The sequence below is a fragment of the Pinus tabuliformis genome, chromosome Q (assembly GCF_031772625.1).
Source record: "Pinus tabuliformis cultivar Carrire ecotype Pingquan chromosome Q, CPIR1, whole genome shotgun sequence".
NCBI lineage: Eukaryota > Viridiplantae > Streptophyta > Pinopsida > Pinales > Pinaceae > Pinus > Pinus tabuliformis.
The window spans coordinates 1,181,792,609-1,181,816,025 of NC_142296.1; the positions used below are offsets into that span (position 1 = coordinate 1,181,792,609).

At 37.3% G+C, this 23,417-nt stretch overlaps 1 pseudogene; it reads right to left on the bottom strand.

The window, feature by feature from the left end:
• Positions 1 to 15,699: 15,699 nt before the first annotated feature.
• LOC149223917 (uncharacterized) lies at positions 15,700 to 16,195 on the bottom strand (annotated as a pseudogene).
• Positions 16,196 to 23,417: the final 7,222 nt, after the last annotated feature.

Sequence of the window (23,417 nt, forward strand, 5' to 3'; positions counted from 1 at the left end):
ACATTACAATTTTTTCAAGATGTTTTTCCCTTTCAGCCAGTTGACATTGCAGAGAATCAATAATCACATTTTTCTCTTCTAAGCAAATTTTGAGATTAGAAATCTCTTCATAAAAACCTTCTTCATCTATAGCATCCATGTAATCATCATCTTCAAAAGCCATTAAAAGTTTATAATCATTACCTCGTTCATCTTCGTCACTATTTGAAAGTCCATCACTATCTTCATGAGTGTAATAGCTTTTCTTATTTGCATTCTGTTTCTTGTTCCATCTAATAGGTTCCTTCCCCTTGTCAATCTTATCCTTATGAGGACATTTGGCAGCATAGTGACCAACTCTTCCACAAGCAAAGAATTTGAATGGTAACTTACCTCGGAATCGTCCAGCATCCCGTTGAAGATTTTTGAAAAAATTTGATTCTTCTTCTTCTTCTGACATGTGTCCTGACTCATAGTACTCTCCTTTGCCGGAAGCCTTGAAGACAGCTTCTCTCTTGTCTGATGGACCTCCTTTTCTCATTTCATACGCAGTTAGAATTCCATGCAGCTGTGACATTTTAAGGTTTTGTAGATTCTCCTTTTCTTCTATTGCAGAAACTTTAGATTCAAACCTAGGTGACAAAGATCTTAGAACTTTTTCAACCACAACAACCTCTTTTATTTCTTCACCCAAGTTTTTTCATACAGTTAACTATCTCATGTACACAAAGAAAATAGTTAGCCACACTTTCATCATTGTACATTCTGAGATTTTCATACTGAATTCTGAGGGTTTGAAGTTTTGCTCGTTTTACCTGATCATCTCCTTCATAGCTCAGTACAATCTTGTCCCATATTTCTTTTGTGGATTTAAACTGCATAACCTTGACAAATTCTGATTGAGATAGGCATCCTAATAGAGTATTGACCGCCTTTGCATTTGTTTCATATTTCTTCTTCTCAGCCGGATCTGTAGGAGTTGTTGATGGAAAAGTATACCCTGTTTCTATGATATCCCAGACTTCTGTACCAAGAGATTGAAGATAGGCAGTAACTCTTACCTTCCAATATATGAAGTTTGTCCCATCAAAAATTGGTGGCCTGATTGATGCTTCCATCTCGTATTTGCTCATGATCAACGATCTTCCTTCAAGCGATCAAGCTTCTTTTGAAGGACCTGCTCTGAAACCAATTGTTGGAAATAATACTGAGAGGGGGGGTGAATCAGAATTATCAAGCCAAATATTCTATTTTTCAAATTCAGATGATATACGCTACTTCAGTTAATTAAACCTGCATATATACGCAACTATGTCGAAATAAAACTGCGTATACAATGCAAACTTATAATTTACTTTATCCGTCAGATGTTGATTGTTAATCTGTGTATCAGAATCAATTAACCAGTAACCAGGAACAGTAAAAACAAAGCAGAAGACAATCACACACAAGAACACAAGATATAAGGTGGAAACCCAATGTGGGTGAAAACCACCTGCTGCAATTCGTCTCTATCTTCTTTTAATTAGAAACTTCCTTTTACAATGTAATGGTGCATTCCTTTACCAGTACGCACGCTGCAACCTACAGAGAGCTACAACCCTCTCTCTTTCTCCAGCTTCTCTTGAAGGGAGCTACAACCCCCTTAGCTCTTGCACTAGCCAAGATACTAGTACGTAGGTGCTGGCCTACAGAAGGCTACAACCTTCTCTTTCTTCCAGGGACCACGTTTCATAAATTTTCAGACTGGATCCACAAATAACATCAATCAAACATCAAGAATTTCTGCATTAACCAATCACATTCTCACCAATCAAAAATGAATCAAAATAAACACTTCTCTGACGAATGTACCCACAGCATAGTAACAGTAACCACACACCAAATCTGAACCCAGAACACTGCAGCAATAAACAGAAGCAGCAAGATCACAAATCAAAATATATATGCTACTTTAATAGCTTGAAACCTGCGTGCATACACTTCTGTGTATGGAACAACTTGCGTATACGCTGTTTTCCTTCACTTAACCAGCGTATATACGCACTTTCGCTGAACTGAACCTGCGTACAAATCTACAAAAGATAATTCACTCTTTCAAATATTCAGACACTGATTAACCCAGATTATCAGATTTATAAATCACGCATGCGCCATATATAACAAATCAAAATCATGCAGAGATATTATCATTTAAGCCAAGAGATTATAAGGGCCCAATACTTGGGATGAACACACTTGTCGAGATACCATGTTCCAAAAACATAGGTTCAAATACCGAGGAATAACTACCACGGACCAAAAGTAAGTTCTCCAACATATACGCGCTTTTCTTTGCATGAATGTGCGTGTATACGCATACACGCCTTTGAAATGTCAAACCCGCGTGTATACACGTCTTTGTCTAGATGAACCTGCGTATATGTCTTTTCCTTCATTCTGAAAGCCTGAACTGAGATCTTTTACCAAAGAGAGTTGCCATCAAGGACAACACCTGTGCCATAGATCCAAACCTGTGCCATAATGCCAACATCTTCATCTCTGTCTTTTTATTAATTCAATATATGAATAAGTACATAGATGAGTTCCTTACAGATCCATGAAAGGTGGATCTGAGGTCTAATCTTGGCTTCAAAATCCGAGCTCTCTCGAATTTCTGAAACAAATTAAGAAAAGTCTAGAATTGATAGATTACATGGAAAAATCAAAGTTCTCCTAACCTATCCAAATACACACTTTGAGGAAGCAAATCCTCTAGTAAAAAGGACTGGCCTTCTAAGTCAATTTGGTTTAACGATGCTCCCACATCAAAGGGCGTCCAATTTCTATTTTGGACTGACCTGTCCTTTGTGCACATGTGGGCTTCAATTCAAAAGTACAGTTTCCCTTATCGAAATCAAGTGCTTCAAAAGTAAAAATTGGTCCTATCGAATAGAGGAATCTATTCCCATGATTAGAATTTGTCACTGCACTTCCAAATTAACATGTCTTAGGGAATGGCTAATCTGACATAGCTTCAATTTTATTTGGGATCCACTTGCACCATGCATTGATAGACAATGTGACTCATTTGTGTTGCTATGGGGATGATCATAAAATTATTCAAATTGTGATGATCGTTCTTGATTTAGAGTCACATCCCAATGAGATATAGGCACCAAGCTTTAATTACATGAATTATGGCTGTCATCTCTTTTTTATAGGTAGATTTGTCCAAATTTCTATGACAAATTCTTATGGCTGTATTCCAAGTATATGCCCATCTTGCATCAAAACGACTTTAAGTCTTCTACTTGAGGTGTAAAATTCTAAGGCAAAAGTCTTAATAAAATTAGGCACTGCTAAGATAGGTGTATTGCACATATCTTCCTTCAAAAACGAAAATGCTTGCTATATAACATTGTTTCATATATATATATATATATATATATATATATATATATATATATATATATATTGTTTAGTAGGGTTGTTAAGAGAGAAATAATTAACCCATAATTCTTCACAAACCTCTTGTGGTAGCTTATATGTTCTAAGAAACTACGTAATCTCTTTAGGTTCTTGAAGCATGGATAATCTTGCATAGCTTCAGTGTTTTTTGGGATCCACTTGCACCATGCGTTGACAAACAATGTGACCCAAGTATTTTACATTTTTGTGCCAAAAGTTAATTTAAAATTTTTAAGGAACAATTGGTTTTCTTGAGGGAGTTGTACAGATTCATTTACACACTCCACATGTGATTCCTAGGTTTTTCTGTATATTAAAATATCATCAAAGAACACTAGCAAAAAACTATGTTCTAAGGGGTTGAATTTTTTTATTCACAAGACTTTGAAAGGTGTATGGGGCATTTCAAATTCCAAAAGGCATCACTAAAAGCTCATAATGGTCTTCATGCGTGCGAAAGGTTTCCTAATGAATGTTCACGTCCTTCACTTTAATTTGGTGGTGGCTTGAGTGAAGGTCCATTTTCATGAAGAATTTGGCACAATGAAGCTCATTAAAAGTGCATCAATGAAGGGAATGGGAAATATATATGATGGTCAACTTAATGAGAGCTCAAAAATCTAGACACATGTTCCAAGTTCCTTCTTTCTTTAGTACCATGATTATTGATTATAGGTATGAGATAGTTCTTGGAAGAAATATGCTAATATCAAATAGTTCCTGAATAGTCTTTTTGATTCCATTAATTTGTGTAAAAGGGTTCTATTAAGGATGAAAATTGAGTGGTGGACTTCATGGAATTAGTAGAATACCATGATCATGCTCACCATGTGAGTGTGTTAAGCCATGGGGTGTGTTAAATACCTATTGATGCTCAGTTAGTATCAACTAAAAATCAAGGTTGATCTATTATTATAGGTTATCCACAACTTGGATGACATTAAGTTGGGAAACAATACCAAAGTGGCCTTTCTTCAATAGTTTTATTAATATGATGAGAGCTGACAATTTGGGAGTTGGACTTGATCCCCTTGAAAGTGTGTTTCTGGCCTTCCCTAGTGAAGATCATTTAGGATTCTTTAAAATACATGATAACTATACCTAATATCCTTAACCACTATGCTTCTAGAACCACATCACAACCATCCATTTTAGTAGAGAACATGTAGGATATTAGTTAATAATCCCCCATTTTAGAAGTTTCAAATTCTCACACTCACCACCACACTTCATCATACCACCATTGGTGATAATAATTTGAAAATTTTGCATTGCATGGACATAACAATGGATTTATTTTTCCAACCTTTGAGAAATGAAATTATTGGTGTGGCCATTGTTAATTAAAACAATCACCTTATAGTTTTGATGTAGCTATTCAAATTTAAGGTTTGGGAGAATAAATTCTTGATAAAGCATGGATGGAAATTTGGGGTTCCTTTGAAGGTAGAGTTGGGTTGGGTTCTTATAATAAAGAGGTATATGATCCATTATTTCCATCTTTGGGGTGGAGTTATTGTAAATTTCCTTAGGGTGGCTAGATGTTGACATATCATTTGAAATAATTGTTTCTCCTTAAAAATGTGCCCTTTACAATATCCCTTATCACAATTATAGCAAAGTTAAAGGTGTTGGCATCCAACCATTTATTCCTAGGCCAAATTTTGGATCCCCACCAGTGGATTTGTGGGCGGTGGGGTTGTTAGTGGAATTTGCTAGAGGAGGGAGATGGTAGGGAATAAAAGAGGGCTCTTTGGCATACTTATTTATCACCAAATTTGTTTTCATAGCTCTCTAGGATGTTTGTAAGAAAGTACCTAGGTGTTACATCTTGACTTGTTCTATAATTTCCTTTTTGAGATCACTAATGAAACATTATTTGAGAAATAATCAATAAGGCCCTTTTTGTGGATTGGCAATTTCTCAAAGGCTACCATAAAGTCTATAATTGTTAATATTTCACATAATTTGGTTAGGGATCCCAAATAGTGATTGTTTTCTTTGAAACAAGTATAAATGGCGTTTCACAAAATATCTCTAGGAAATGTATCCCATATATAATTGATTATGCCATTTCTACCAATACCATCACTTTGGATCTTAGTACAATACTCCCACTCTAAGTTTCGTAAGGTCATTAATAATACCTTGGAGGGAGAAGTAGCATTCCATATAAGTGAGCCAATGTATGAGGTTCGAGCCATAAAAATTGTTGAGATCTACTTGAGATATTTTATGTAGCATTGATGTCAATGATAATGAAAGAGTGGCATTTAATCATTTCCACTACAAATGGAAGATTCAAACTCATCTTGTTTAACTAGAAGATCCTTCCACCATGCACCAAAGTGGAGAAAAAATATGATATACTTGTTCATGATTTATATTTTGGCATTAATGGTGGCCATAATATGATTTGTCACATGGGATTGCATACTCTCAAATGATTGGTTAATGTAAATTTCCATTTCATCTATTGTTGAATTTTTTTTATTGAGCTTGATTTGGAGTTTGGTTATTTGGTTGTCCAGATTGATGAGCCAATTCTTTGCGGAAAATGTATTAGTGGTTTCCATTTGGTTGATAATTCCCCCTAAATGGTTATTGATGGATTATACCACCATGAGTAGCTTCTCATGAGGAGTATTTTAGATAGGTTTTCCACAATAGTATGGTCAAGTCCACAAAATTGTCACCAAAGGGTGGTGCTAATGCAATCAACATTGCACATGAATAATTTGAGATATGTCTCCCATAATGGTGCTATTAGGACTTGATAATTTTTTTAAACCTTGATACACTCCTAGTTAGTATTACTACACTATCACATAAGTCACTCTCTAACCTAGACCTATATGAACTCCCATACCAACAAGAATATTAAATGTGCTTGGGTCTAAGTAGTTCCAAAGAGATTCCAAAATAGTAAGTCAATTGATGCTCCGAAAACACATACCCCCAAAGTGGAAATAATAGGGGAGCCATACATGGATAAACCTATGAATTTTGTTATTGAGAAGGTGAGAGTGTTCCATTCCTAAGATTCTACTCCTAAGGGTTGTCAAGGCGAGAGGGAATTTTTTTCTACCTCCTTTTCTAAATCCTTAGGGGGTTGAAACATTAGGAGATCAATAAAAGAAGCCTAGGTCCATTCCTTGGACCATCGACTATTTATTGCTTTGAATTCCTTAGAGAGATAAATTATGTATGGTGAAGAGGGGTGAATTTCATGGTGGGAGGATGATATTGCACACATAATAGATTTTTTCACCTGGATATGGTTACTTGATCACTTCTGTGGGTCATAATCACCATAAGGAAATTAAATATGAAGTTTACCATATCTCCTCATTGTTCTAGCCTAGCCAAAATTATGAGGAGAAATGACCCAAGCCTCAAAAGTTTGTCATACATTGAAAATTTACAAGATTCACTAGACTAGGAGGGTAAAAATAACAATTGTATTACATCGGATCAATATTTGTAGTAGGTCGATGATTATATTATTTTAAGAAATAACCATAAACAAGCAGGGAAGAAGATATTTGTGATTAAGAATACTATTGGACTCATGAATAGCTAGGAATAATTTTTTGAGGAGTCTATAATTATAACATGGTTTTAAAATTATAGGGGTAATTGAGGAAATAAAAGTGGCCATGCAAACATGTATGGATTCATTGTCATGATGCATCTTAGATGAGAAGTAAAGTGTGTGTGAGTAGGGGATGACTCTAGATAAATTGTTAACAACTTTAATTGAAATGGTTGATGACAAGCCTTTATATGGATTTGGATTCATCCAAAAGTTGGGTAACCTTTTACAGACTTGATCGAAAACTTAGTGAAATGTGATCAGAACCATAATTTTCAAATATCACTCATCCTTTCATATTTGTTTTTTTTATGATCTAAAATGACCCCAAGGGGGGCATGTATAGAGTTGAATGTATTTGTGATGGGGTTAGGCTAATTATTGTCACTTAAAAATCACTCATAATGATACAAGTGATCACTGAAGTCATGATCACTAAGGAAATGCACCATGGAATTAATATATCCTTCAAATGAATTTCTCAAAAATCGTGAAACATTAGCCTTTGTAGACTTGTGTAAGTTTTCTTAGAGGATTCCATGCAATTTGTACGAAGTATCCCTCGACAGTGGTGCAAGTCACAAATGACAAACATAATCAACCATTTTTGTCTTGATAAAATCCATCCATGGTAGTTCAACTGGGAGTTCAAAAAATCTTCATTTCAATACACCTTTGGATACAAAAAATCACAATAAAGCATGTGTTCACTCAAGAAAACTCAAGCCTTTGTGATAAAACTCAATGGGTCATCAATGCATGAACCTATACCATTCTTGGTACCAAACTAACGCTATGTATAGAGGGTATGGGTATGCGGTCAAAAAAGAAGAAGAAGAGTTGAAGCTAATAGGTAGTGCTATGTTGGTGAATTCATTATTGAAAACCATTATCTTGAGAGATATTTTCAATTGTTTGTGTACATGCATGTGTGCGTGTGTGTGTGTGTGTGTGTGTGTGTGTGTGAGAGAGAGAGAGAGAGAGAGAGAGAGAGAGAGAGAGAGAGAGAGAGAGAGAGTGCGTGCGTGCGTGTACAGAGAGAATCAAGTTTTGTTCTAATTATGTGTGTGTGTGAGAGATAGAGAGAGAGAATCAGGTTTTGTTCTAATTATGTGTGTGAGAGAGAGAGAGAGAATCAAGTTTTGTTCTAATTGTGTGTGTGTGTGTGTGAGAGACAGAGAGAGAGATAGAGAGAGAGAGTTAGTTCTTCTTAGTGTCTAAGAAATACCTTTTTTCCTTACCATAGGTAATAAACATGCTTGCTTATTTTTAGCGGTTATTTTTGTTTCATGTTGATTTTATTTAGTTTTATTTTATGGTGCAAGTTTCTAGGTTACTAATTGTTTTATCTATCTCATTCTAATTGCGAGTAATGTTCAACATTTCCATTACTTAATGGATATGATTTTGCTCAGCTTAGCCACTCTATTTCCTCGAGTGACTGGAGACTAAACTAGGTTGAAATTCACATAATTCACCCTTTGATTGAATGTTGGGCCCTCTTTACTAATCATATTTGTGTTGCAAGTGTCCATTAGACATTGAGAAGAACTGGCCATTGCAAATATTCTCTCTCTCTTTCTCGTAAAGTGGAGAGCATATTCTAGTTGTAAAATGATTGTCAAATCCTAATATTGGTTTGATGAAAAAACTAAACTTATCTACAAATTATGTACTCATATGCCAAATAAAGAGTGAGTAATATATGATGTGGAGTCTATACAAACAATAAAAAAAGGTAAATTTGAACTTGCAAAATAAAAAAATTTGAATTTTAAAAACTTGTGCAAGGAACACACAAATAGCTTATATTGTGCAAATGTTTCTTCGAAACCTATGAAAGTCTACAAGCATAAATTGTTTCTTCGAAACCTATGAAAGTCTACAAGCATAAATTGTTTGAAAGAAAATAGAGCTAAAAAATGAGAGAGAGAGAGAGAGAGAGAGAGAGAGAGAGAGAGAGAGAGAGAGAGAATGTTTCTTCGAAACCTATGAAGCTAAATGAGAGAGAGAGAGAGAGAGAGAGAGAGAGAGAGAGAGAGAGAGAGAGAGAGAGAGAGAGAGAGAATGTTTCTTCGAAACCTATGAAAGTCTACAAGCATAAATTGTTTCTTCGAAACCTATGAAAGTCTACAAGCATAAATTGTTTGAAAGAAAATAGAGCTAAAAAATGAGAGAGAGAGAGAGAGAGAGAGAGAGAGAATGTTTCTTCGAAACCTATGAAGCTAAAAAATGAGAGAGAGAGAGAGAGAGAGAGAGAGAGAGAGAGAGAGAGAGAGAATGTTTCTTCGAAACCTATGAAAGTCTACAAGCATAAATTGTTTGAAAGAAAATAGAGCTAAAAAATGAGAGAGAGAGAGAGAGAGAGAGAGAGAGAGAGAGAGAGAGAGAGAGAGAGAGAGAGAGAGAGAGAGAGAAACTTGTGCAAGGAACACACAAATAGCTTATATTGTGCAAATGTTTCTTCGAAACCTATGAAAGTCTACAAGCATAAATTGTTTCTTCGAAACCTATGAAAGTCTACAAGCATAAATTGTTTGAAAGAAAATAGAGCTAAAAAATGAGAGAGAGAGAGAGAGAGAGAGAGAGAGAGAGAGAGAGAGGGCCTGCTTCACATTTGCTCTTATTTCTCTTCTTTTTTCTAGGTAATTCATGGACCAAGTCTTCTCATAAAACTAATCGAATCACTAACTCTTCTTCCATCCAAAACCACATCATTTATATACAAACTTTGATGAGAGAGAGAGAGAGAGAGAGAGAGAGAGAGGGCCTGCTTCACATTTGCTCTTATTTCTCTTCTTTTTTCTAGGTAATTCATGGACCAAGTCTTCTCATAAAACTAATCGAATCACTAACTCTTCTTCCATCCAAAACCACATCATTTATATACAAACTTTGATGACTATTTGTATTCCAATGAAGGAATATGAAATCAAAGTTTGTCTCTTTGTATTCCACCTATTTTCATATTTGTCATATTTTGAACATCAAAAGTAGGCCCTCCTTTATAGTTGTGTATCTTGTTCTCTTCCTCCTCAATTCTGCTTCACATTTGCTCTTATTTCTCTTCTTTTTTCTGAGAGAGAGAGAGAGAGAGAGGGCCTGCTTCACATTTGCTCTTATTTCTCTTCTTTTTTCTAGGTAATTCATGGACCAAGTCTTCTCATAAAACTAATCGAATCACTAACTCTTCTTCCATCCAAAACCACATCATTTATATACAAACTTTGATGACTATTTGTATTCCAATGAAGGAATATGAAATCAAAGTTTGTCTCTTTGTATTCCACCTATTTTCATATTTGTCATATTTTGAACATCAAAAGTAGGCCCTCCTTTATAGTTGTGTATCTTGTTCTCTTCCTCCTCAATTCTGCTTCACATTTGCTCTTATTTCTCTTCTTTTTTCTGAGAGAGAGAGAGAGAGCGAGAGAGAGCGAGAGAGAGCGAGAGAGAGAGAGAGAGAGAGAGAGAGAGAGAGAGAGAGAGAGAGAGAGAGAGGGCCTGCTTCACATTTGCTCTTATTTCTCTTCTTTTTTCTAGGTAATTCATGGACCAAGTCTTCTCATAAAACTAATCGAATCACTAACTCTTCTTCCATCCAAAACCACATCATTTATATACAAACTTTGATGACTATTTGTATTCCAATGAAGGAATATGAAATCAAAGTTTGTCTCTTTGTATTCCACCTATTTTCATATTTGTCATATTTTGAACATCAAAAGTAGGCCCTCCTTTATAGTTGTGTATCTTGTTCTCTTCCTCCTCAATTCTGCTTCACATTTGCTCTTATTTCTCTTCTTTTTTCTAGGTAATTCATGGACCAAGTCTTCTCATAAAACTAATCGAATCACTAACTCTTCTTCCATCCAAAACCACATCATTTATATACAAACTTTGATGACTATTTGTATTCCAATGAAGGAATATGAAATCAAAGTTTGTCTCTTTGTATTCCACCTATTTTCATATTTGTCATATTTTGAACATCAAAAGTCCACCAAATATTATTTAAAAGAGTAACAACAACTAATTGTAATATTTGCATAAGCCAAAACAGTGTAGATTTCTTTTTGCACATGAAATGATGCATACATGTTTTTATTAAATACATTACACATATGTACATGGTCTTCTCATTTACGAAATTTGTATATTCTATTTCGTTTTGATGTTTTCTTGATATTTCTTTTAGGCACACTAGTATACTCTGTTCATCTATAACTAGAAATACACCAAAAATCTAACATCTTCAAGCATTTACATCATAAATTCTGCAAGAATTTACATTACAACATCTTCAAGCACCTCTTCAACTCTAATCTCTGCGACATACGTCACTGATCAACAACACATTCATCAACTTTGGATTGCGTGCATCAACTGTGGTTTAGAACTTGTGGTTTAGACCAATACAAGAAACCTTCAACACCCTTTTCCATCAATGACAACCTTCGCAACAATCTCCCCCTTTGGAATTTATGGCAAAACTGATTTGGTCTTCCCCCTTTTTCCCTGAGAATCATATTTCTCCTTACCTCCCTAAGAATCATTTCTCTTTGTTTTCCCTTACCTCCCCCTTTGACATCAATGTAAAGGGGGTCCAAAACATGTCAATGCTTACATTGGCAACAACATACTTAAGAGTATAGTTTTGGGCACTTACAGTCTTTATTTCTTCACAACTTGCTGCATACCTTTCCTTTTTGTATAGGCTTGCTATGAACCTGTTGACGGTGCTGGACCCGCCAACATGTTAAGGGGATCTCCCCCGTAAGAAGTCCCAATTAGAACTCAGACCGTTTGGTGTAGGAGTCCCAACAATGGGTCGTAAGGTAATGCCTTGACCGCGATGTCGCACAGAGTCAAGTAAGATAACTCTGTCAGTAGCAAGGGTGAGACCGTTGCAGTGAGTCAAGGAAGGTGAATGAGAGGTTCTAACACATGGGGGGGTGAAATGAGTACACCCCTTGACAACCTGTATCAGTACTCAGCTGGTAAGGGAACACACGTGCGAAGATGCATCACAAGCTGGAAAGAAGATCAGTCGGCAATCCAAAGTGATGGTTAAACCAACATCACATCTGCAACAAGATTCATATAATTTCATAGAAAAAAGTTCATACACAACTACGTAAGTTAAACAACATACATCACTAAAGCAACTAGAACATTCCAACTACAATAACAACATATGCATGAAAATGTGTTATCTCTTATTATATAAAGAAGTGTAAGTTCCAATCATACAATACATCCATGTAAACCTGCTAGCCCCAACAGTGGAACGTTACAGCCACATCTGCCTGCTCCTCCAAAGAGATGAACTAGCTTCGTGCAGTGGAGAAGCCAAGGCACGTTACAATACTGTCCAAGCTCTTTCCAAGATAGTCTTATTAGAAGCTTGGCTGACCAAAAGCCTATACAATGAGTTATGAGGGACTATTTATAGCAAAGGGTGGGGCGACCCTTGACATTCCCCTTTGTGACAGTTCAACTACTCTCACGACTCTTCACCTACTCTATGACTGTTACATCCAACTATTGACACTAGACTTACATTTGACATGACTCAACGTTACAATGCACATGTAATCATGTGAGACAACATGGATTGAGCAAGCTAAGCAAGACATCACTGACACTCGATCCACTGTGATGAGACTAACTCTTTGACATGCTTGTGATGGTGAAGGTGGTGAGATGATGCCAATCTTGGTCATCTGTGATGGTGTGCATGCACCTCATGGTGACATCTTTCTAATGGTGACATGGTGCATTGGTTCGAGCCCTTCATCCAACTCGTCTGCTAACATGTGCATGGTCTTCTTGGGTGTGGCTAAATCGACAACACACTGATACATAGCATCTGTGCTGATCTTCAAGTGTGTGTTGGTGGTCATGCGCATCAACTTGCCGAAGTACATGTTCAACTCCAGTTGGACTTGCTTCTTGTCTTTCCCTTAGTGAGTGTGTTGAATGGGTTAGATTTCATGCATGCGCACAATGACATGCATGCTGTTGAATCCCTTGCATGCGATCAACAACAATGCTCACCATGTCTACTCCATGTCAGCTATTGGGATGGATCTTTAACTTGTACGAGTGCAGTTTCATTTATGAGTGCATGTTGCACCCACTGCTATTCCTGTTCCTGCTGCAACTCATTTGTCTATTTGTGCAGCTTCATGTTCTTCCTAAGTTGTTGCTTCAGTACATGCAACTCCTTCTCTGTTCCATTCTTTGTCTTCGCAGATCTTCATGTTGCGTTGTCACCTCATAGAATGAGTCTCCAAAGTTGCTTTCATTATCGGTGGATCTGCTTGATCTTGCAACTTTGTTCCGCTTCTGTGTTTTCAACAAACTTCCTCTTGCATTCATTGCATTTGCTACATTCGATATGCTGCCTTCAACTGCTGTTCATGATGCTGCTCGTTGTGATGTCTTGATGTTCTCGTCTACGAACAACTTGATATCTTCGTGAGTAGGCAAGATCATAGACGTTTGATCGACTGCATCTCCAGGTGTACTTTGAACGGTGTCTTCGGCTCTGCTCTCTTGGAAACCATTGTACTTACACTACTGAGAGGTAGTTGAACACCTGAAATACCTGGAGACATGGAAAAACTCATGGCAAGCAATCTGTCAGTCGAAAACCAAAACAAACTTGAGAACTGACTTGCAACATACCTGTGTGGCTGATCATGAAGGTTACGCAAATGCGGTCGGGAGGTCGGGAGATTGACTACCAAGACTGCACAAGGCACAATATAGGTTGCTAAGAGATTGACTAAACGCTGGAACTATGCAATGCAGAGTCCAGTCTGGCTGCTGACTGCTGAAATTGCACAATGCACAATCTCAGTTGGCAATGGCTGTAGGCTCAGTGACTGCATTGCATAATTTTCTTGGCCAACAATCACTGTCCCTTAGGATTGCGCAAAGCAGGCCTGGGGAACAACTGCTAGGAAGAAATGCACATTTCATGAGAGGAAGACAAAGCCTTCCCTCTCAGAATTGCGTAATGCTGTCTTGGTGAGGTAGAGTTTGGGCCAAGGCTTCCCAGACTCCTCGATGGGCAACTTAAAGTGAATGTGAGTGCGAATGCATGGTGATACTAAGTGTAATCATAAGTGAATGGTCATGCATGCAAACAACGAATGATAGATTTAGAAAATGAAACAACATGCATGTGGGTGAGGTGAGTCACCAAATCGGTGACCATTCGTGAAAAACAATTTCATGCATGCGACAATAGTGCGATGTTGATGAAAATTGAAACAGTTCTATGGCAAGATAATATACATGTAAATGAAAGAAAGCGTTCAAAGGAATCAAGAAAACAATACTCATATAAGGGAAAACACAAAAAGTGACAGAAATGCAACACAAGGCATGGGAAGCGGGCTTACCCCAAAAAAACTGAGCTTAATGTGCTGACTGCTCCTAGATGTGATGTGGGGTGACAGAGATACAAGGTTGATGTGAGGAATGAGCTATGCAACATTCGGTTGATGAGTTTTGACAACATCGAGGTTGTGACGCACATGCCACAAATCTAGGGAAAGCGACACTTGGTGGGAGGTTTCTGAAATGATCCTTGCATGTAACCTCCAACTGCTAAACATAAATCCCTAAAACAAGGGATGCCTTTGCATGCTACCTTGGGAGAAGAATCCCATGCATGCAAGTTTGTTTTGCTCGGTCTCGGAGGGAACCGGTCAACTCAACTGCACATGCAAGAGACTGCTCGACTGCTGGAGAAAAGTGCACATTTCTAGCTGGGAGATGGGATGGCTGCCCAGGAGATTTGCACAAATTTTGGGCAGAGCAGCTGACTACTGCCCATATTTGCACAAATTCTGGGCTAAGCAGCACTATTGGGGAAAATTGCACAATTCCTGCTGGGAGCGTTGACTGGAATAATTGCACAATCTTGGAGCCCAGTAGGCTTCCAGACAGGATTGGAAAATTTATGGAGGGGAGGCTGGTTGCCCTCCAGAAATGCGGAATTTTCTTGGGGAAGCTGCTCAGCCTGCATCTGGACCAAGTCCAGGTGAACATCCTGTGAGAGGAATGCATCAAGTTGTGATCGAAATACTGCCTTTGTGCAAGCAAAACACTGAAGCTTGTGAAGTTGACAAATCAAGGCAAGTTGTTGAGAAGGTTGGAAGGGAGGCTCCAAAATGAAGCTAAAACAAAATTTTGGAGGGTGGTTGTAGCCACTACAACAGATCCTTAAAAAGTGTGCTCTTGATTCCCATCTTAAACCAAAAAGATAAAGGGGAATACTTTCCTTGAAAATTTTACCTACTTCTAGTAAGGAGTTGCAAAATATAGTCATTATAGTTTCTCGACCGCCAATCATCCCTTTTATCCTTACATTCTTCTAATGTTGTTCTTAAGAGATTTTCTTTGGTTCTTAAGAGGGGATTCTAAAAACTATCATCAACAATAACTATCAATTAGTTTGCTTGGAAATTATTGGTATCACTCGTCATCATTAGAATGATGTAGATAAGATTAATATGTTTCCATCAAAATCACTAAACTGGTATTTACAGTTTAGAAATGGTAATAACGATTGGACATGCCACAAAAACAATATATTTTTACGCAAAATATCAACATTATTTGGTATCTCTAATTCTAGACTAGGGAATTTGTGCTTTTTAGTTGTACAACCCTTCCTTCTCCTAAACATCTACAAGAAATTCAACCATTTCAGGAGAGGTTCCAAGAAATCTCTCATAACTTGCATTCCAACTTAAAACGGGTTCACGCGACTGCCTAGGATGATTCCAAGGACGATATTCAACTCATTGTTGTCTAATATTTTTCCACACAATAAGAGTATGATTAAAAAATTTAATGTTGTTTGCATTTGTGTTAGCTTCTTGGGAATCATAATTTTGGTTTGATGCACTTATTGATCACACACTTCTCTGTGACTATACTATACTGTTGTCCATCTCATTTGTACTGGAACTCTAGAAGTATTCAGAGAAGATAGGTCCCTTCCACCTTCATCCCTGAAATTTTAACTGCTTTGAGGCTCATCCACAACAATGATTAGAGTTGGTTTTACACATCCTCCAAGACATCCATTGTTCCCATGCATGCAATAATATGAAAAAACCAAGCCCTCATATCCTTTGGATTCAACATTTATTGAATGATAAGGTCACCACAACCCCAATCCTTGATCATTTAGTCTTCAAAATCCATAATTTGACCCATAAATATTTGAAGGATGCATAAATTATTGTTTGTGATATTTATCCATAGAGTTTCAAATTATGACAAACTTTGTGTGCTTCATTTCCTTAACCCGTGTCGTGGTGATTTTTGTTGAACTTCAAGAAACATTTTTGTCTGCGTAAACTCTTGAAACTCTTTGTTAGAAGAATTGTATCCAAATTTACTACTTTAGGTGCTCAAAACATTATTCATAATGGATATACATCAACAATGTCTATGCATAAAGCGTGAAACACAGGAAACCTTCCATGTGAATGATGAAGCACTTTTTAATATACTTTCTAGGAGTTAAGACTTTGGTCAACAACATGAACATAATCATTATCATGAATTTTTGGGGAAAACAAAATGTAATTCGGGCGACCTGCTCTGGAATCCTAATGCATATTGTCGTGGCAGGATTTCACTTGGAATAAGACCATAAAAAATACCTTTGGCATCTATGCAACATTCCATTGCCATAATGATAATACTTCCATTATCATAACGCTAAACATTTAGGTCTGCATGCTCATCCTTCCATTTTAACAAATATCATGCTAAATTCTAACACATACTCCAATAGATGCTATTGTTTTTAGTTTTCAATCTTGCTGTCATGACCAAACTATCAACTAGGCTTATGTAATGGTGGCCATGTCAAATATCATAACACTAGATTATGTAACACATGCTATTATGCAATGTTTCCCTATCAATCATGTCAATTTTGTATAATGTCAGGTCTGCCTATCATAACAATATTTTTGTTAGCAAATAACATTCCCATGGTTTTCATACTATGTAACAAAGCTTTCCAGGATGACACGCATTTAATTGACCCAGTTCACTAAACTAATTCCTCTTTAAGAATTGGTTCCACTTTCACTTGTAATTACGATGGGGGTTTGTATGATTCTTTAGGTGTCGGCAATGTGTCTGATTGTAATGCTTCCTATGGATCTGAGAAAATTTTGCAACACGAGAAAAAACATTCTAGTAAAAATACAAGCTTTCCATGATCATTAATTCACTCTAGAGAAATTGAATGGGAAGAGAGCATGCACACGGACCAAACCCTTGACTAGTTACTTATGTTTCCACCGATAGTAATATTCATTGGGAGGAAATATGCTCAGGGTTCATTTGTCCTATAATTCAACTACGAGTTTGAGAAATATGGTCATGTAGGCATGTGCATTTTATCTCCAAGGATGGGATAATTTTTTTATCCAATTATCCGATTCTCCAAGGTGGAGCCTTTAGGATTAGGTAAGAAAGGGTGGATGGGAATGGAATTAATAGCTCTGTTTCTGGATACGCTCCTATATTTTCCACCTATGCTACCTCTACTTCTCCTGCCTTTCTTCCTGTTGGCAGTATCTCTACCTTCACTGAATTTAGTTTTTCTATGGGATACACTTGTCCTAATTACTGGTAGTTGTACACTTCCAATCCATATACACAGATACACCTATGCTCATAGATCTAGCTTATTGATTTTTTTTTGGTTAGGTGATCTGTAAGTCTTGAAGTTATCCACTTTCAGATGAATCCAAAGTAAAAAGCACACTTTCTCTAGCTAAATCAAAATCACCGTTAGATGTTAGGTTCTTTAAGTTCCTATATTTAGTTTTTGATTTTGAAATAGAATCTAAAATCTCATCTGATTGCAAATCCATATCATTACCATCATAGAAATCTAAATCACCTCCTTCAGTTTTTGGTGCAAAATCTACAACATTATCAACCAAATTCAGTTTGGCTTTTGAACCTTGCTTAGGAAATTTGATTCTAATAGTTTTATACCCTAGCTTTCCATACAAGGCAACATGTTTGTGGTAATCTCTTCAAGTTATTTTTCTAATGCTAAAATGAAGTGCTTTGCTGACTTGAGGGACTGCTCTAACCTATAGTTTTCCAAAGCCTTCTTCTTTGATAGTGTGTCTTCAAGAGATAAAATATTTGGTTTAACATAATTCTTCCCTCGATAAAATGTAATAGTATTTCATTTCATTATTTCAATCACAATTCCTGAGCTCACTTTGGCTATGTCATCCACATATTGATGAACATGAAAAAGCTTGAAAGGTTTGCAAATAACCTTCACAATTTCATGATTTTTCTAGTGTAAATGCATATTTAGGATAACACCTCCAAATAATACACACACTCCAACATGAAGATAATTTTTGTGCTTTTGACCAATTCACTTCAAATAAAAATGCTCCTCTATTGTCAATGGTTCTGGATCATTTATTCGAGCTAGATCCTTTTGAATCTCATACTTTAGTAATTTAACAATCAACTAGGTTTCTTTTCTTTTAGTCTTTTCAAGTTTGTATTTAATTCTAACTTCAGGATTTGTAGATTTCAACTTCTTTCTTGCAGGTTTTAACCTTGTACAAAAATTACCTACAAACAAATTCTTAAAACATAAAATATACATAAATATTTTCTCCTAGAACCCATCCAAAAAAAGCAGATTGATGATTCATTATATTCCTTTCAATGTTACAATACATTATATACATGCCAAAGCATTCATAAACCCCAATCCATTAACTTAGGATTAGAACATAACCATAGTTCCCTTGACTGAATGTACAAAATACCATGGGAAAAAACCATCATGTCAAAAACCATGTGTGAAATCCATTCACAAAACCATAGGTAGGTTTTCCCACCATCCTTGGGTTCACATAAAAGATAAATTCCCAGAGTGCTTCCCCAACCCCATGCAAGGGGGAATGCTTCCCCCACTATGACCCCCCCGCCTGATGCAACATAATAATACCTTCTATTAGTAGTGGAAATAATATAACACATACCCAACATTCTCCCACTTGTTGTTTTATTTCCACACAAGGGGATGCAAGAGTGCACAATCATTGGTCTCAAGCTGTAATGCCCATTATTTCTCTACACCAAGAAAACTTCTCAGTTTTCACAACCTTTGTCAATTCATCTGCAATATTCTTCAAAGTGTCCACCTTTACGAGAAACACCTTTTTGTCTTCAACCATATCCCTCACAAAGTGATACTGAACATCAATGTGTTTTTTCTTCAAATGATAAGTAAGGTTCTTTGCCAAGAAAATTGCACTTTGGATGTTACATTCTATCCTTATAGATCACTATACCAACCCCATACTTGAACAAAATATCTGCAACTAAAATGATTCCTTTATTGCATGAGTGGCTCCCATGTATTCAATCTCTGTAATTGAAAGTTGTTAAAATTGGCAACTAGGGCCAAACTCCATGTGGGTCATATTATTCATGACTGATAATATTTTTATTAGATTCCTCTTGTCGAGAGGTGTAGGATTGATCTAAAGATCATCTGATTCCAATAAGTATTTATGGAGATATGAATTTATTTTGATTATGGAATAATTATCAAGCCGACCAACAACTCATGTAGGCTCAGAAGCCCAACAGACGCATCTATTCATCATCAACATTTGTATATAAATACAGGAGGTATTTTCCTCATTTGTACACACATCTCATCACATCTCTTTCTCTCTCTCTCCTACGCAGAAAAGAGGCTCTTCTCCTACTGCGCAGAAAGGGACTCTTCTCTCACATGTGTGGAAGGAAGGACGCAGAATTTAGGGCTGCAACTGCAGATCGGAAGTTTGACCAGCGTTGACCATCAGACTCTCTCTCAGAACTGCGCTATAGGTGGAACTGACTCTCCTCAGAAGGCCACATTTTTTGGTGAAGGAATCAAGCCGATCCGACGGTTGGTTTGCAAGATATTGTCTGCCCTAGTTTAGGGCTGATCTAGGGTTTGCTGTTGCTGATGTAAATCAGATTTATGTACTATTTCTCTCTGCTGAATTATTGAAGATAAAGGAAGATTTGATCAAAGGGTTTCCCCATATTGGGGTTTGTCCCTGGCTAGCTGCCACATATTGTGTCTCTTGTCTTGGCTTGTTTTCGGTCGATCGTTTAATGTTCTATCTGCACTTACTGTACATGTGATTTCTAATCTGTGGATAATCATAATAAAAAGAAGTAAACTGCTCTAAACATAGAACATACCATAACTTAACATGGTATCAGAGTTGAGGTGAAGACAAAGCCTGAGCAAGAGCAAGATAAAACACCGAAGAGAAGATTGGAAAGGCTATCCTAAAAGAACTATGGGGTCCTCAACACTCTTCCCTGCCAAAGACAAGCTCCGTGAGAAGTCTGACTATCACGGATGGAAGATGTCACCTTAGAAGATCAAGGAGTGTTAGACCATGTGAGAGGAAATACTGTTGAGCCTCCATCAAATGCACCCGTTTCTGCCAGGAACAAATGGAAAACCAGTGAAGTCAAAACAAAGAAGATCATCCGGGACTCTATCGACAAGTGCTTGGTGGCCTACATCTCTGACCTGAATACCTCCAAGGCAATCTACGATAGACTGGTGAGTTTATTTAAAGTTAATGATGCAAATCAAGTCTTGTTTCTTAGAAATAAGCTGAAGGAAATTAAGAAGGGAAAAGATGAGAGTATGCAAGCATACTTCCTAAGAATCACCAAGATCAAGAACGATCTCCTATATATTGGGGAGATTATTACTGATAGGGAAATGGCACATGACTCTTGGAGGATTACCATTCGAATGGTACAGGTTCAGGACTACTCTTCTCAAAAATAACATAATTCCTGGTTTCGAGGAATTAATGACAAGATGCATTCAAGAAGAAACAAGGATAGAAGAGCAAGAAATGCCCATGCCTAAAGGTCCTCCTACTGCCTTTTCTTCTCATGCTAAGAAAATAAATAATTCCGGGACTAAATAAAAAAGAAAGGCTGGACCTAAGGGTGGAAGAAAAGGACGATGTTACATTTGATATAAAGCAGGTCACTATGCAAGGGAATGCCCTAATAGAAGGAACTCTCACCAGGACGACGATCAAAATCCATCTCATGGCAATCAAAGGAATGGAAAATCTAATAGTAGAGGTAAAAGGAGTGCTAAAAATCAAGGAAGAGGACAATCATTCAAGAAGGCAAGAAATTCCAGGTATGAATCTAACACTGTTGATAATAAGCAGGATGAATATTATCTACCAGCTGCTTTGTCTACCTCTGCTGCTCCAGACTCGCTGGGAAATTGGCTTATTGATAGTGGTGCCTCAAGGAACTTCAATGGTTACAAAGAAGTTCTCCATAATCTAATAGAGAAAGAAACCAACCTGGAAATTGTACTTGGAGACAATATGAAATATCCCGTGAAAGGTGTAGGCAATATCTCTCTTAAATTGAATCAAGGTAATACAATCCACCTACAGGATGTATTATATGTACTTGATCTAAAAAAGAACCTAGTGTCCATTTCGGCAATGGAAGACAAAGGCTACAAGGTGGCTTTCAGCGATGGCAAGGTACGTGCATGGAAAAACATTATTAAAGATGAATCTTGGGTTTCGAGTTGATTCATTATATCAGGTCGGAGGAAGTCCGCTAGGTGTCATGTCTTGTGACACATCTATTCAGTCCCAACTATGGCATCGGAGGTTTTCTCACCTTCATTATAAAGCTCTACCTGATGTAAGAAAAATGGTGATCAGGATGTCGGTGTTCAGATTAGAGAAAGAAGGTGTATGTCCTGGATGTGCTGAAGGAAAGCTATAAAGGGGACCATTCCCCTCAAGCCAAAGAAAGACCTCCGATATATTGCAGTTAGTTCACTCAGACATATCTGGTATGATGCCTGTGAACTCCTTGGGAGGATATTCATATTACCTCACTTTTACAGATGACTATTCTCGCAAGACTTGGATATACTTCTTGAAAAAGAAGGATGAAGTGTACTCTTGGTTTCGACACTTCAAATCCTTGATCGAGAATCAAACTGAAAAGAAGATCAAGATCTTAAGGACTGATAATGGGATTGAATATGAATCTAATGAGTTTCATAACTTTTGTAAAGAGGCTGGCATTAAGAGGGAGACTACTACTCGATACACTCCTGAACAGAATGGTGTGGTAGAAAGGAAGAACCGTATGATTGTGGAAGCTGTCTGTGCTATGCTCCATGATCAAAGACTTCTGAAGTTTCTATGGGCTGACGTTGCTAACACTGCCGTATATGTACAAAACTGATGCCCCCATCAAGCATTGGGTTCCAAGACTCCTGAAGAAATGTTCACTAGTAAGAAACCTGACGTATCTCATTTTAGAATTTTTGGAAGCCCTGTATATTTTCATGTGCCGAAAGAGAAAAGGAACAAATTGGGTGCATCTGGAAAGAAAGGAATCTTCGTGGGCTATAGTGAAAATACTAAGGGCTATAGAATCTATGTAGCTGGTTAAAGGGAAGTTGTGATTAGTCATGATGTCACGTTTGACGAAGATATGGCTCTTAGTAAGGTGGACAATCTTCCTACTTTGAGGAGCTATCAAGAAGCTGACACCAGGAAACTGAAAAAAAAGGATGATGAAACAATGCCTGATGTGGAAGAACCCATGGATCCTATCAATCCTCCTCCACCTGAGCCCTCCTCTTCTAGGAAGAGGCCTTCATGGCTTAGGGGGACACTTGAAGATGCTAAAGGACACACTGCACCCCAAGGAACCTTCCATGAAAGTAAGAAACCAAATAGGTATCAGGGATACCTGACCATCATGAGCACGATCATACAAAATGAGCCTTCATTATTCTCAGATGCGGTCAAGCATCAAGTATGGAAGGATGTTATGACCGAAGAATATGAGTCTATTATGAAGAATGATGTCTGGGAAGTAGTTCCCAGACCCTTGGACAAGACAATCGTCACCTCTAAATGGCTTTACAAGATAAAGCATGCAGCTGATGGAAGTACGTAAAAGTATAAGGCTCGTTTTGTCGCTCGTAGCTTCTCCCAGAAGGAAGGTATAGAATATGATGATATATTTATGCCTGTTTCCAGATATACCACCATCTGCTCGATCATAGCCCTTGTGGCTACACAAGGATGGAATCTACATCATATGGATGTAAAGGCCACGTTCCTGCATGGTTCGATTAAAGAAGAGGTCTACGTGGAGCAACCCGAAGGATTTGAGATTCATGATCGAAAATATCATGTGTGCAGGTTGAAGAAGGCCCTCCATGGGCTGAAGCAAGCACCCCGAGCATGGTATGAGAGGATCGATAGCTACT